Source organism: Oncorhynchus mykiss, chromosome 25, assembly GCF_057628025.1.
Source record: "Oncorhynchus mykiss isolate SJ-2025 chromosome 25, ASM5762802v1, whole genome shotgun sequence".
In the NCBI taxonomy this organism is placed as follows: domain Eukaryota; kingdom Metazoa; phylum Chordata; class Actinopteri; order Salmoniformes; family Salmonidae; genus Oncorhynchus; species Oncorhynchus mykiss.
The window spans coordinates 34,522,832-34,539,979 of record NC_143046.1 but is presented as its reverse complement, the minus strand read 5'-3'; positions in this window follow the sequence as shown (position 1 = coordinate 34,539,979).

Genomic DNA, 17,148 nt, shown 5'->3' with positions numbered 1-17,148 from the left:
TAACCTGCCTAAATGACTATCGCCCCATCGCAGTCCCTCAATGTCAGCAAGTCAAAAGGAGCTGATCGTAGACTACAGGAAACGGAGAGCCAAAGACCCCCTATTCACATCAACGGGGCTGTGGTGGAGTGGGTCGAGAGCTTCAAGTTTCTCGGTGTCCACATCATTAAGGATCTATCATGGTCCACACATACCAACCGTCGTAAAGAGGGCACGACAAAGCCTCTTTCCCCTCAGGAGGCTGAAAAATATTGGCATGGGCCCTCAGAGCCTCAAAAAGTTATTTAGCTGCACCATTTTTTGTATTTACTACTTATTAGGACCCCCAATTAGCTGCTGCCGAGGCAACGGTTACTGTTTCTGCGGTCCAAACAGGAAACAACATAACAAATAAAATACATAATATACATAAATATGCATAGCACTACATTTATATTACAATTTAGCCATTCAGCAGACTTTCCCACCCATAGCGACCCACAGCTAGTGCCTTAATTTTAAGATAGCCAGGTTAGACAACCACATATCACAGTCGTATCCCAGCCACATATCACATACATAATACAAGACATAATACAATGCTAAATACAATACAAAATGCATACAAATGCCTGTGTGTCTCTTCACAGTCACCGTCGTGCAATAAAACGTTCTTTTATCTGGTTTTTGAACCTGGTTTTATCGCTGGCTTGAGTTACCTGGGGTGGCAAAGAGTTCCATTTAGTCATGGCTCTATTTAATACTGTGTGTTTCCCAGCCTCTCTTCTAGACCTGGGGACTGCGAAGAGACCTCTGGTTGCATGTCTTGTGTGATACCCTTGAGTGTCTAAACTGTGTGCCAACTGCTTGAACAGACAGTTCGGTACATTCAACGCATCAGCACCTCACACGAAGACCAATCAATCCATTGAGGGCATCTTGACTGGCTGCATCACCACTTGGTACGCAACTGCTTGACATCGGACCGCAACGCGCTACAGAGGGTGGTGCATACGGCCCAGTACTTCACTGGGGCCCGAGCTCCATGCCATCCAGGACCTCTATACCAGGCGATGTCAAAGGAAGGCCCTAAACATTTTCAAAGACTCCAGTCACCCAAGTCATTAGACTGTTCTCTCTGCTACCGTACGGCAAGTGGTACTGATGCACCAAGTCTGGACCCTGAACAGTTTCTACACCCAAGCCATAAGACTGCTAAATAGTTAGTTAAATAGTTAACCAAATAGCTACCTGGACTATCGGCATTGACCCTTTTTGCACTAACTATTTTCACTCATCACATACGCTACTGCTATTGTTCCACTAGGAACTAACCATTACCATCTATTGATTAGAGGGTTGGACTAGTAACCAAAAGGTTGCAAGATCAAATCCCAGAGCGGACAAGGTAAAAATCTGCCGTTCTGCACCTGATCAAGGCAGTTAACCAACTAAGCCGTCATTGAAAATAAGAATTTGTTCTTAACTGACTTGCCTAGTTAAATAATGGTTTTAAAAAATCATCTATCCTGTTGCCTATTCACTTTATTCCTAGTTATATGTACATAATTACCTCATACATACATCGAGATCGACACTGTACTGGTACCCCGTGTGTACAAAATATTAGGAACACCTTCCCAATATTGAGTTGCGCCCTCACAACAGCCTCAATTCGTTGGTCCATGGACTCTACAAGGTTCTGGCCCATATTGACTCCAATGCTTCCCGCAATTGTGTCAAGTTGGCTGGATGTTTTTGGGTGGTGGACCATTCTTGATACACATTGGAAACTGTTGAGCGCGACAAACACAAAAGCGATGCAATTCTTGACACAGACTGGTGCGCCTGGCCCCCACTGCCATACCCCATTCAAAGGCACTTAAATATGTTGTCTTGCCCATTCACCCTCTGAACGGCACACATACAGAATCCATGTCTCAATTGTCTCAAGGCTTAAAAATCCTTCTTTAACCTGTTTCCTCCCCTTCATCTACATGTATTGAAGTGGATTTAACAGTTGACATCAATAAGGGATCATAGCTTTTACCTGGATTCACTTGGTCAGTCTATGTCATGGAAAGAGCAGGTGTTCCTAATGTTTTGTACACTCAGTGTATGGTTATTGTTACTCATTGTGTTGTTATCATTACATTTATTATTACGTTACTACATTTCTTTTTTCTCTCTCTCTGCATCATTGGGCCCGTAAGTAATAATTTCACCGTTAGTTAACACCTGTTGTTTACAAAGCATGTGACAAATACATTGATTTGATTTAAACACATGCCTGTGAAATACAGTTAAAGTAATAAATGTAGCTAATTTCTTCCATTCAAAATTATCTTGAGAAGAATAGGGCAGCTAGGATGTAGGCCTACAGCATATAACACTAGCCTAGCTAGCATTTTTAGCATGAATAGTATATTTTGTTACACAGTTGCAAAAATGTCGATCTCAATTTTCTAACAGTAAATAGCTATGCATCCAACCACAGTTTCAAGCATTAAAATAAGAATGTTAACTTACAAGCAATGCTTTCCATGGCACTAACAGAGTGGATGGGAACAATTTGAACAAGAACATTTGAAAATGGAGCACCTGAGAACCTTAACTCCTGTGACTCGTTGAGCCAATAGGGAAACACTAAGTGATTGACTGTGAAAAGCCTGAATATTTAAATTGTCCATTAGATGGCAGCTCGTCTTCAACTGCTTTGACATGACACCTTAGACCTAAATACATTTCTATTCAAATTGTTAGAATCATGAATGACTGTGTGGTTGGAAGCAAGGCTATTATAGTAAACGAAAACTGAAATGACAACTAATAATGAAAAAACTCTTTAGTAACACTAAAATAAAATAATTAACAAACCCCTTTTAAAAACTAAAACTATACTGAAACTATTATTTCTGACTCCAAAAGTATTAACCTGTATTAACTGCACCTGTTTGAACTCGTTACCTGTATAAAAGACACCTTTCCACACACTCAATCAAACAGACTCCAACCTCTCCACAATGGCCAAGACCAGAGAGCTGTGTAAGGACATCAGGGATAAAAATTGTAGACCTGCACAAGGCTGGGATGGGCTACAAGACAATAGGCAAGCAGCTTGGTGAGAAGGCAACAACTGTTGGCGCAATTATTCGAAAATGGAAGAAGTTCAAGATGACAGTCAATCACCCTCGGTCTGGGGCTTCATGCAAGATCTCACCTCGTGGGGCATCAATGATCATGAGGAAGGTGAGGGATCAGCCCAGAACTACACGGCAGGACCTGGTCAATGACCTGAAGAGAGCTGTGATCACAGTCTCAAAGAAAACCATTAGCAACACACTACGCCGCCATGGATTAAAATACTGCAGTGCACGCAAGGTCCCCCTGTTCAAGCCAGCGCATGTCCAGGCCCATCTGAAGTTTGCCAATGACCATCTGGATGATCCAGAAGAGGAATGGTAGAAGGTCATGTGGTCTGATGAGACAAAAATATAGCTTTTTGGTCTAAACTCCACTCGCAGTGTTTGGAGGAAGAAGAAGGATGAGTACAACCCCAAGAACACCATCCCAACCGTGAAGCATGGAGGTGGAAACTTTTCTGCAAAGGGGACAGGACGACTGCACCATATTGAGGGGAGGATAGATGGGGCCATGTATCGCGAGATCTTGGCCAACAACCCCCTTCCCTCAGTAAGAGCATTGAAGATGGGTCGTGGCTGGGTCTTCCAGCATGACAACGACCCGAAACACACAGCCAGGGCAACTAAGGAGTGGCTCTGTAAGAAGCATCTCAAGGTCCTGGAGTGGCCTAGCCAGTCTCCAGACCTGAACCCAATAGAAAATCTTTGGAGGGAGCTGAAAGTCCGTAATGCCCAGCGACAGCCCCAAAACCTGAAGGATCTGGAGAAGGTCTGTATGGAGGAGTGGGCCAAAATCCCTGCTGCAGTGTGTGCAAACCTGGTCAAGAACTACAGGAAACGTATGATCTCTGTAATTGCAAACAAAGGTTTCTGTACCAAATATTAAGTCCTGCTTTTCTGATGTATCAAACACTTATGTCATGCAATAAAATGCAAATTAATTACTCAAAAATCATACAATGTGATTTTCTGGATTTTTGTTTTAGATTCTCTCACAGTTGAAGTGTACCTATGATAAAAATTACAGACCGCTACATGCTTTGTAAGTAGGAAAACCTGCAAAATCGGCAGTGTATCAAATACTTGTTCTCCCCACTGTACATTGGTGCGAGAAGTTTAAATCAATCCCAGAACAACAGCAAAGGGCCTTGTGAAGATACTGGAGGAAACAGGTACAAAAGTATCTATATTCACAGTAAAACAAGTCCTATATCGACATAACCTGCTCAGCAAGGAAGAAGCCGATGCTCATAAACCGTCATAAAAAAGCCAGACTGTGGTTTGCAACTGCATGGGGACGAAGATCGTACTTTCTGGAGAAATGTCCTCTGGTTTGATGAAACAAAAATAGAACTGTTTGGCCATAATGACCATCATTATGTTTGGAGGAAAAGGGGGGGCTTGCAAGCCGAAGAACACCATTCCAACCGTGAAGCACAAGGTGGCAGCATCATGTTGTTGGTGCTTTGCTGCAGGAGGGACTGGTGTGCTTCACAAAATAGAAGGCATCATGAGGATGGAAAATTATGTGGATGGAAAATTATGTGGATATATTGAAGCAACATCTCAAGACATCAGTCAGGAAGTTAAAGCTTGGTCGTAAATGGGTTTTCCAAATGGACAATGACCCCAAGCATTCTTCCAAAGTTGTGGCAAAATAGCTTAAGGAAAACAAAGTCAAGGTATTGGAGTGGCCATCACAAAGCCCTGACCTCAATCCTCTAGAAAATTTGTGAGTAGAACTGAAAAAGCGTGTGCGAGCAAGGAGGCCTTACAAACCTGACTCAGTTACACCAGCTCTGTCAGGAGGAATAGGCCAAAATTCACCCAACTTATTGTGGGAAGCTTGTGGAAGGTTACCCAATACATTTGACCCAAGTTACACAATGCTACCAAATACCAATTGAGTGTATGTAAACTTCTGATCCACTGGGAATGTGATGAAAAAAATAAAAGCTGAAATAAATAATTCTCTCTACTATTATTTCACATTCTTAAAATAAAGTGGTGATCCTAGCTGACCTAAGACAGGGACTTTTTACTAGGATTAAATGTCAGGAATTGTGAAAAACTGAGTTTAAATGTATTTGGCTAAGGTGTATGTAAACTTCCGACTTCAACTGTAGCTCCTAACACTAAAACACTATGTTTATACACCTTCAACTAACAAAAAATTTGCATATCAGGTCTGAAAACTAACTGAAACTAAACTGAATTTCTAATAAACATCGAAAAACAAAAAGAAATAAAAACTATCATATAAACACAAAACTATAATATCTTGGTTGGACGGAAAGCCAGGAAAAACATTGTCTCTTTGCGGGTAAGATTAGAAGCCACTGAGAAGGTATTTATGATTTAGCGAATGGCAGTGATGATGACAGCTTGATTTCAGTCATCAGGTTAAGCTACTCACAGTATCAACACCACAAAGGTTATTTAAATATCCAATATCAAAGTTAAGCTTTCTTGATTGATTCTCATAATCATTGGTTCTCTATAACTCTCACTTTCCCACTTTTACCACAATAACAATGTATTAAAATTGATGAGGTTCATACATGAAACCTTCCGTGTGAGGTTTTCATTTATCTTGTGGTTTAACTGTCAAGACTTGTCATATCCGAAACCACAAATCTATAAAATACACCAGTTTCGTGTTACCTTGATGCAAACAATTATCCCCACAAGATTTCTCGGATTTAGTACTTTCAACCACTGCCTTTTCTTTGTACCAATAGATTTGGGGCCGTAGATGAAAAGTATCAAAGAAAGCTAACATGTTAAGAGGTAGAATATGTGTGCACAGACTGCAGAGAGGAAAATGAAACCTGCATAGATGCTTAGAGAGCCAGTCCAAATCAAACAGACACCGTGCCAAGATTTTGGCCTCGGCCAACATCCATCATCCAGCCAGGACTTTATTATGAACATGTTTTGGACATCTGATGATTCCAGAAAGGTGCAAGGAAGTTGGGTTTTTGGGATGTAATTGCAGTCAGAGGGCCAGACAAGACTGTGAGAGAGGATATTAAAAGGGGTTGTCCTTTAAGGGTGGAGGGCGGGTTGGACTATGTCGTGTTTGCAGACAAGGGATTTCACCCTCAGTCCAACTGATCCACAGCCAATTCAGAGGAAAGGGCTTTTCTGTTCCAGCCTAGGCGTTAGCTGGTACGCTCACAGGGTTGGGGAGTAACTGATTGCATGTAATCGGTTACATGTAATCTGATTGCAAAAAACTGTAACTGTAGTCAGTACGTTACCAGCTAATATATTGTAATCAGATTACAGATACTTTTGAAAAACTAGATTACTTCTTGGATTACTTTTAAATTGTTGTTTAAATTCATTAAATTCAGCATTGAAAATAGGCCCAAGTATAAGTTTGTTCGACCTGAGCGAGTCTGACCACAAGTCATTATCATGACACACCAAATGCATTTGATGGATCATTTTTGTCTTCTTCTAATGCCTCGTAATCCAAAAGTTACATTACTGATTACAATTTTGGACAACTAACAGATTACATTTTGAAAGTGACCTACCCAACCCTGTACGCTAATAACGTGTAAGTACCTTATTCGTGAACTAAGGAAAACGGGAAGTTCGCACAATGGAAGTTATGGCAAATACTGTATCTCACGGTCCAATATGTTAATTCAATCTGGCCTTTACTATCAATAGACGCAACAATATCCAAATATTATTCCAAAGGAGAAATCTGGAGAGCAATACTTGAAGCCAGAGAGATGAACTCGGGACTTACTGGATGATCATCATATGTGGATTCATTTTCTCTTCCGCCCCAGACCAACTTGTTGCAGTGCCAAAAGCCTCTCCGCTTGTGGAAATCAGGCCTGGAGGCAGAGTCATTAACAGCTGCACACATCACAAACGCACAGTACTGTCAATCTCAACGGAGCTGTGGATTCCATGTGTGAATGAGGTAATTACACCAATACCTGCCCTATGATAATGCTATGGCTCATTTAGCTCTTCCTACAAACAATTCCCAGGCAAAATGTATAGTCGGAGAGGAATTTTCCCCAAAGAATCAGGGAAGTTTGTGCTTCTCTGTGCAGTGAGCGGAGGGGGAGGAAAAACATCGGATAACACCAGCTGCAACGGATCAGAGTTCCCCTCCTCACTGCTATAAGAAACCCCTTATTCTTTTTGATTTATTGCCTCAGAAACGTTTGCCTATACAAACGGCTTGCGGGATTCCTTGCTTGCCTCCATTCAAATGGGACATGAACCAGGGAAACAGAAAGAAGATCCCTAGCAATGTATGCCATCACTCTACAGAGAATAACCTAACTCTCGAGCCTTTTGGACAAGACTAAAAGGGTGTATTAAATGCCAAATACCAATTGTTCTGGCAGTCAAAGGACCTCACAGGATGACTTGTGATAACCTTCTGGTAGCATCATGCAAAGTGCACTACACTTCCTTGTAACCCGAATGGATGGATACAGTCTCAGCCCCGCAGTCATTAAACTCATTCCCCAGCCCTCACGTCTTTGCCATATGGGATGCATTGAGCTATGACAGCAGCTCCGCTCTCATCCTGAACCAGGCACAGAGAAATCAGCCTCTTTCCAGGTTTTTTTTTGCCCACACAACAGGAGCAGAGGCCCTGATTTGGCAGCATGGATCATTTTGAGGCCAAAATGTGTAAAAAAAAATGTCTCTTTCATAATCCTAGTGTACATCACCATTGTGTTTATTATTGTTACCGCTATTATCAATCATTTTCTATCTCTATTCAGACAGGATGCAGGTATATACACATGTACCGTAGTTTGAAAATGACCATCAATTGCAGCTGCAGTCTAGTTCTCTCTCCCGCCGGACCTCGAGTTGGTTCAAGTCCGGATAGATTCTTTATTGCACTGAAGAGCACCTGCGTTGCATCCTCATAGCAAACAATGGCAAGATTGAGTGGCCGTCAATAGGCCCCGCGGTAATAACCCCAAGCTCCCTGACTGCAGCAGCACTACTTCACCATAAGTGCATGTTCAAAGTTATTGAGCTATTTGTTATATCTAAGAGCAGCTTCCCACCAAAAACTCCCCATGCTGTACTATGCTATCTCGTGCTTTGAGAAAGCCAAGATGTCTCTCCCCAATAACTTTCCAATCCAAGTGTAGTACATCAGTGTTGATAGCAAGCAGCGGAGTAATGACATCACCAATCACTATTAGGAAGCCTCCTCAGAGCATTTATTTCCTTGCATACTCTTAACACGACGCTGTGGTTCAACTCCTCCTCTAAACATTTCACATAAATTCATGACTCACACTTTTTCCATGGACTACTGCTGCTCTCCCACACACATCACAGGGGCCTTTTGCCATAGTCTGTACACTATGGCATTAATGATGTCGTAAATGAGGACTGTGTTTGCCTGGGTTACGACATGTCATGGAATAGGGCCACACTTAACATAATATAGGTCTTATACCAGTGTAATAACCAGTGTAATTGTCACAAGGTGGGAAAGTGACAGGTTCGTTTGGGTCTGGGTCGAGCAGGCAGAGTGAGGAGGCAGACAACAAAAGCCATTTTCAAAGATTTAATAAATACATATAAGGCATGGTTTCCAACCGTTTCAAAATGTACTTTTGCTCATGTCAGTTACTGGCCATTCTCTGGCTGAAGAACACATTAGAAAAATAATACATTAGAAAATGAATACACAAACAAACCAAAAAGACAAACCAACAGGGGCATAGGAAGAGGTGCAGCCCAGGAGGCCATTTTCTTCAAACAGTCCAAAGATTTTTATAACTAAACCAAGATAAACCACAGCTTGTCGTTTCCAATAGGAACAAATTGGTCATAGTGGGCAAAGCCAAGCACGTGCTAGTGATATCCTATTGGCACGTTCTAGTATACGTTTACATATTTCCGTTAGGGAACGCTTACTCTGTGAAGTGCGCGTGTGCAATAACTCCATTCGCCTTTGCACTCCTTCTAAACAGCGCAATTTTTAAAAACCTTTACAAAGGGTAAAGTCTACAAAACTTAGTCCACTCTGTTCATAACAGATTATAGTTTTGGGAACAAAAAACTGTATTGAGATCAAATGTTTAATTGATGAGAAAATGTGCAGAATGTCGTCAAAAATTACTCACATATCATCTTCTCCAACTGCCCGGCAGTAGGCTTCCTCTCACTACCATATCTGGTAGTGAGTGAAAACTCCAACCGGATGCTTCACATTTATACATCCAGTGAAATATCTGTCTCATGGTTCTATCTGTGTCACAACCATCAGTGGCCACCAAACGCTTGCCACATGCTCTCTGCAAAACAGGGCTCCACCGTGCCTCTGGACTGAATCCTTTCCTGTGGGCAGCTGCCTGGAACACAACCACAAGGGGGTTTAAATACAAGTAGGGAACATCAAATTAATCAATCAGATTGCTTCCTGCATTAACAAAGTAATTAGTCACACCTGTAAGCCTGTGACATAATCACCCTGTAACAAACTAGTAATACGTAAATACACAGTCATTCAAGTCCACCATATTTCAGGAATTCTGACTTAAATTGGTATAAAAATGTTTGTATTTAGTACAGAAGTACTATGTGTGTAGGTAGTGCTTTTCGTCTCAAGTGGAAGACCATAATAGGCAAGAGTCCATGGATAATGACACTTTCAAATGAACACATTACCGTAAAAGTAAATGTAATTGAGAACAAAATAGGCTAAATAACACTGTATGTTTCATGTTGTCCCCCTCTGAAATGACCCCTCTTAACCCCTAGAGCAAAAGGCTCTACAAAAACGACAGATGTGAAACTATAGATCACGATCCACAATAAGAGCGGAGTTAACCTTGGAGGTCTGGGGAAGCAGTCCGGTTCAAAGAACATGGGTCTTGAGCTATTTGTTTTGGGAGGCTTTGCTGAACAGGACCTGCTGAGTTTCCAAAGCTATATCTCAGCCATGGCCCTTTTCCTGCCCGGGTTCAAAGGTCACTGTTGTCTGTTGCCATAGACACAATATAGGGAAATTATCTTGCTTTCCAGCTTATGTGAATATTTGCACACACAACAGATTTCTAAAGGGAGTGTTTATGCTTAATAATAAGTGCAAGGAGTAATGATGGTTGTTGGTGGTCAAAATAAAACATTAACAGAACAAGACAATGGTGTTTTTTATTCAACCACCAATGCCAATTTTGACAGTAAAACAGAGGCCTTTTTATTGCACTACTGTTTATGTTATCTTAGGTGGCCTCTACCATACAGAATCCCAAATCATCCATTAAACAAATACACATCATAAAAATATGCATGGTAGGCATATCCGAAACACTTTTCCAAGCCCAAATCCTCTGGCAACTTTTTTTCTCTGAATGGTCTACCTACAAAATTACATGTTGGATGAGAGAGTGCCTATTCTTCCTTATTCTTCCAGTTCTCATGCCTCACACGTGTTCTCCAAAATGAAAGGTTTTGATTGGACTTTTTTCCCGTTTTGAAGTACTGATAAACGGGTGAAACCCGATCTTGAAGATGGACATTGAATTTGATGTTTCGCAGTCCAAAGCAATGCCACATGTATGAAACAGGAGAGGCCATTCACTTTTTACTTCTCTTAAATGTGTCCGTTCCTCAATGACCAAGTGTCTGAGTTTGAACTCGAAGAGGCCTGATTCTAATATGCTGTACAGTGTTTGACAAAGGCTTCAAGGTGTGACATCAATCTATCTTGGATATTCTGCAGCACAGAACAACGATCAGACACATCTGTGCTTGTTTGAATAGCATGGACTGGGCCGAGCCTATTGGCTTTGGGTATTGTGTTATATAGGATTTTATACTCTTATTGCTCACACTTCAGGCCAATATTGCATTGAGAGTATAGACATATTTTCTCTGCAATAATTGTTTCCATATTCTTGGTTCTTCTGGTTAATATTGAGCTGTGTTGTTTATTGTCTTAGAAGCTCAAGAAAATGTTTCCTGGTAAGAAAACAGCAGCTGTTGGTTCAAATCCAGATTCTGCTGCCATAAATAATTTAGGACTATAAGGGCGAGTGCAGGTTTATGTCAGATAAACACAGGTTGTGTGGGGACAATGTATGCTCATTATTCCGGCAAATGTTGTTCTTTCCCCTTCAACTGCCATGTCTAAGCCAGCATTAGCACAGCCAATGGCGTTTGCCCTCACATTAGGACTGCAACTCTGCAGTCTTCCCAAAGCAAGAGTCCGCCAAGAATCCTAAGAACCAATTTTGGTTTCCAGCATCAGTCCGTTCCAATGGACAAATCAAGCCATTTGCCTCCAAGGAGGAGGGAGGAAAATGCACGCGGCAGTCCATTTCAAAGGTTTATGTTTCTATTTTTTCGACAAACCTACTGAAAGATGGGGTGTTGTTTGTCTTTCTTTCTTCAGAACTTATGGCCCGATATATCCGTTGGGTCATTCCAGATCTTCCAACCTCCAGTCTATACCATAACAACACTGAAATTCATATGTTCTCAGAGATCCCAGTGTTACACACATGTGAGACTTTTCCCTTGGATTCACATGTTGTCTCCCTGACGGAAAAGTTGAAGAGGGGAAAGGCCCACCCAGGATTTGCAAAAGCACCTCTCACTTTCACCTGGCGCCCAAAAACACAGCAGTCATGCTGATTACAGGTTTACAGCAGATCTCAATTAGTGTTATTATTGGGTATGAGGCCGTTTTTCTCATTACAGTCTTCTGTGTGCTAATTTCATTGTTTCCACACTCAGGCCTTTGTCCAGGGAGACTTTTATTAACAGGCTTTTTGGTTACGTCAATGAGAGGATTTTGAATTGCACACTCCAGAATGTCCAGAGATGTTTCACCGGCCAAGTGTATATGTAATTTTTATGGAGCATTGCGAGTTGTCAGAGCATGTGTGTGTGTGTGTGTGCGTGCATGCATGCCTATACACGAGATAATCGTCCTGTCATGTCAAACACATTCTCGGCAGGACAATTGACAGCTGATGGGGGGGGGAGTGAGGTTGGGTTCTTGTGAGTGAGGGGTCCACTGCCTCCCAAATGGAGGACAGACAGAAGCTGGAAGGACAGACAGTGGACCGCTGTGAGAGCTCTGGATCCGCCTGAACCTTCCACCTTCACAGAGGTCAGAGCTTACAGTGGGAACGCAGCCACCTTAGTCCGATTCCAATACATGCAACTTCAAAGGCTCCTCGGGCTATGTCCTCCATCCTTCACCAGCCCTCAATATGTTACATTCTGGCCCTCACTCAAATCGTGATTGCTTCCATAGTCAAGAATTAGATTTGGGGGAGTGTGATTGTTTTTGGGGAAAACACTTGTTTCTTTGGTAACTATTTCGATGTGCATGATAATAATGACAATACAATAAAGGAGTTACTGTTTTCACTGAATGGATAAGAGTGCTCAGATTTGGAACGGGGTGACTCCATACATGTTTCTATGCAACCTGGATACTGTCACTTTATTGCAGTCTATTAGAAATGAATAATATTTTTATCCATGTTAACCAAGTTAACAATAATCTACTACTTAGTTAAAGTTGCACTATGCAGAAATCGCTCTGCCATTTCCTGGTTGCTAAAGAATTCTAATACTTCGTCTAATTTTAGTTTATGTGACAAAACAAGCTAGTATAGTGTAGAGAATCAATGTATCATCTAAACCGCTGTGAAATTATTTTCCATAAACAAAAATATTGTATTTTCAGCCGTTTGAGGCTGGTGTACAAAACCAAAAGTAAAAGACGCAAAAACGAAAGTTAAGAACTGGAAGCATAGAAATAGAGCACATTATGCCACTTCTTAGACTAAGAACGCTTCTTAGAATAGAGAACATATACCGCTTCTTAGACTGGCTTTCAATGAGAACTACATATCTATAACTCACATTTCGATATGAATTTGATTGGTTCGCACAAAAACATACATATTGCCACTTTAACACCATAAAGGCTTCAGTTAACAACCACAGATTCACATACAATAGCTATGCAGCAGAGACATCGTTAATGTAATTTTTTTCATTTTTAGTCATTTAGCAGACACTGTTGTTTACAAAGCATTTTTCATTTTTTAAATTTAACTAGGCCAGTCAGTTAAGAACAAATTCTTATTTACAATGACGGCCTACCCCAGCCAAACTCTAACCCGGACGACGCTGGGCTAATTGTGCGCCGCCCTATGTGACTCCCAATCATGGCCGGTTGTTATACAGCCTGGACTCAAACCAGGGTCTGTAGTGACATCTCTAACACTGAGATGCAGTGCCTTAGACCAATGCGCCACTCGGGAGGTCTGTGACAAATACAATGTGATTTGATTTGAAACAGACCTCAGTTTTTTCCTTTACAAGAGCAATTATAGTTTTCACCTAGTCGGTTCAGGGATTCGAACCAGCGACCTTTTGGTTACTGACCCAAAACTCTTACGCGCTAGGCTACCTGCAACCCTAATCACCTCCAATCTGTTACACCAGGGTCTTTCCACCTGAAAAAGCACCAGAAAGAGGTGTTCGACATCCACTATCTCAGATTGTTCTGAAATTATTTTTTGTAGTTAGTAACAGATATGATTAGCATTGCAGAAACATTATTTTGTTTAAATATAATTTGGTCTTTGAGATATTTAGCTAATTGACTGCACTCAAATGTGTCATTTTATTTACAGGATTCAGATAATATTGAATAACTATAGTACCCAACATCCAATTTGGACCAAACATACCAATTGTCAAAATCCACCCACAGACCCCCATGCCAATCCCACCCCAACAACCAGTATACAGTATAAGTTATCTTGGTTTGACAAGTAGTATGAAGCTGTGGCTTGGGAGTATTGCTGCTCCATACTATGTAATGTATACCTCTGTGAATCTGGTGATGTTTTTTCCCCTGTTAAGAGAAATTAGTAAACTGATTTGCTTTTATGGAGGACAAGCTTGAATTGTGAGGAAGACCACACAATTTATTTCATCATGAGCCAAATCTATTGGTTTTCTACCCAAAGCTGCAAAGAAAATGCTGTGATCTATTTAATAAACACAATAGACCAGCAAAATCGAAAAGAGTGTGGAGGTATAGCAGGAACAGTGGCATCTAGTGGTCAAAACTTGGTACTTTCACACTCCTTTCTGGTAAATAATGCAAGCGACTTCAATTACTAATTTCTCTGAACACGGTGAAAAAAACCTAACCAGATTCACAGGGAATACATTACATAATATGGAGAAGCAATACTCCAAGTCACAGCTTCATTCTACAAAAACATAGAAAATTGCTACTGTTTGTTGGTTATTGGCTTGGGATTGGCATGGGGTGTGGGAGGTCCGTGGATGGCTTTGGACAATTTCTTTGGATTCCCCATGTCTTACTCATTGGTAGGAAAACTTTTGGTCCAAATTGGATGTCGGGTACTATATTTATTGAAATAATCTGCATCCTGTAAATTAAAATGGCCAATTTGGGTGCAATAAATTACCTTCATTTCTCAGAGATAACATTTGATGTATTCAAAATAATGTTCCGGGAATGCCAATCGTACCTGTTTCTAACTACAACTTCAGAACAATCTGAGATGATGGGTGTTATAGCTTGATGAAATGTCATGGAACACCTCACTAGTCTTCTCGTGGAAAGGGCATGGATCGTCTTGTTCTGACAGATTTCCTAGTGTTGACCCTCCCCAGCAGCATGCCCAATTTCTCTGTCTGTGTATAGAAGCAGAAGGTTTGAAGTCATCATGGTTGGACCTTGGAATAATATATGTTGTTCTACCCCAGAGTCCAGAGCCAACTACATCCCTCTGCTCAACATCCAGTGGACTCTTCCCGCTTTTTACTGCCAAAAAGTCTCTGCAATGTCTGTTACTCAGGGTGTGGCAAACGTCAACCGCTACCCCATGACTCCAATCCATAAAGGTTCATTGATAATGAAAATACCCTTTCATAAATAAAATTGTAAGCCTAAACAGGGAGGATTTAAAAATCAGGGTATGTCACAAAGAAAATACACAAGGCCTTTAGATGAATGGATATTCTTTATACACAGTTAGTTCTATAATTGTTGTTTCTCTTTGGGAAGCGTGTGGGCTTTGTCGAGTTGGGCCTTAGCTCTGTGACAGAACCATATAGGATTTACAGTAGCAAGGTAGTCCCTTTTCAGTGTCCATTTATTCAATGTGTTTTCAGTGTCTGACACATTTTTATATCGTAGATCGGTGTTTCTGAAACCCCACCCCCATCCCTCCACAAACTGCCACCAGTTGCCTATCCATCAGTTACTTCGCTGACACCAATTCAATCATTTCTCAAATGCTATTTTTAGGAATCTAGGCCCTCAACGTATGGACACATTAGCTAGCCAACTCCCTGATACAAAAAAACTGTTTAGAAGCAAGTGGGGAGGGATTTATGTTATTTTATGTTCTTCAGCTATTGACGACAAGTGTCAACAATTAGGTGTCAACACGTCAAAGACAACAATGGACAGAAGAGATGACGGAAAAGATCCAGCCAGAGTTAAGATGGTAGCTTAAAGAAAGTAACATCTGCATCTGCACCTTGACTCATGATTTTTTTTTCTTACTTATCTTTCTTCTTATGTACTTCTCTTGCCATTTGCTTGGAGCATCTTTTCCATCCCAGACAGCTGGGCTGGGTTACAGACTGCTTGACCACAGGCCGACAGACAGACCGGTAGATGCAGACGGTTCAATTCTCATGTCACCCGTCTGCGTGGCAGAGAAACAGGGGCAACAGGAAAACCATTTGTGCCTACCGCCCCCACTTCTCTGCCCCTGTAATGCCATGGATATTTTTCACATTGCTATTACGGTCACTGTGCCACGCACCATATTTTGCGCCCCTAACTTGCGTTATTCAAAACATACTTCTTGAAAACCGTGTGAAGGCATAGGAGTGAGGTTTTCTTAATCATGTTTTTTGGAGACCAAAAAAAGCAATGGGCTCCCTTGCCTTCCCTTGAAGGCCTTTCTGGGAGAGGATGGGCTGTGTCGTGTTAGTATGCAGGGACTCGGGGAGGCTCAAGTTTTCCGATTGTTTTGCAAATGTTTTAGAGTTTGTTGTCATACCTAATTTTGGGTGAAAGGGGAGGCTGCATTCCTGTGGTGGAGGAGACGGTCATCGGAATAGTCAAGGCCCACTCTTCTGCTGGGGAGTAGACTACTGTGTGTTGAGCAGAGCAGCAGAGCAGACAGACAAGGTATCCATAGAGAGAAAACCCTGCTGACAGGGGTAGACAGGTGGGAAACATTGTAATAACATCGGAGATGGGGGTTTGAGGTGTGTGTGTGTCCATTTGTGCGTGCGCACGCTTGGGAGCGTGCACACTTCCATGTTTGTGTGTGTGTGTCCGCGTGTGCATGTGGGCGTGCACACTTCCCTGTTTGTGTGTTCTGGCATACCCTTCTTTCATCTGAGCTCCCTGCTGCTGAAGAATCTCACTCAAAGTACTGAGTTCATTTTCTCTTCAGCGTCATTAAGAGGTTATCAGGCAGCTGTGCACAGGGAAGAGAAGGTTTTCTATTCTGTCAAAGCATATTTATGTATAGGAAATAACTCGTATGTTTTACTTCAGCACACTGAAGTGAAAAGTGTTTTTAAGTGCCTTTATCTATAGGTTTGAATCTGCTTTACAAAATACGTCAAGATGTCCAAATAGAATATGCGCCTGTTGGATTTTTATGAGGGAGAAGGGGGGGAAAAAGAGGGGGGTTATCTTGAATTCAACTGATATTCTGATTCAGTGGACGGTGTGGAGTGGAGCTCTATAATTGAAGACACATTTGAGAGATGTCTCAACAGCTGCCAAAGAGCTCCACAGACAGCAACACTGGTGAAAGAGGGACCTCTACTGGCTTGAGCCTTTTATTATTTTTTTGTTGTACAGACCCTCATGTTGTTTCTGTGCCGATTGAACCTGATAGCGAGATTGAGTTGATGCCAGATACATGCCAATCAAAGGAACCCCTTTAAAGGTTTACGACCTGGCTGACCATAT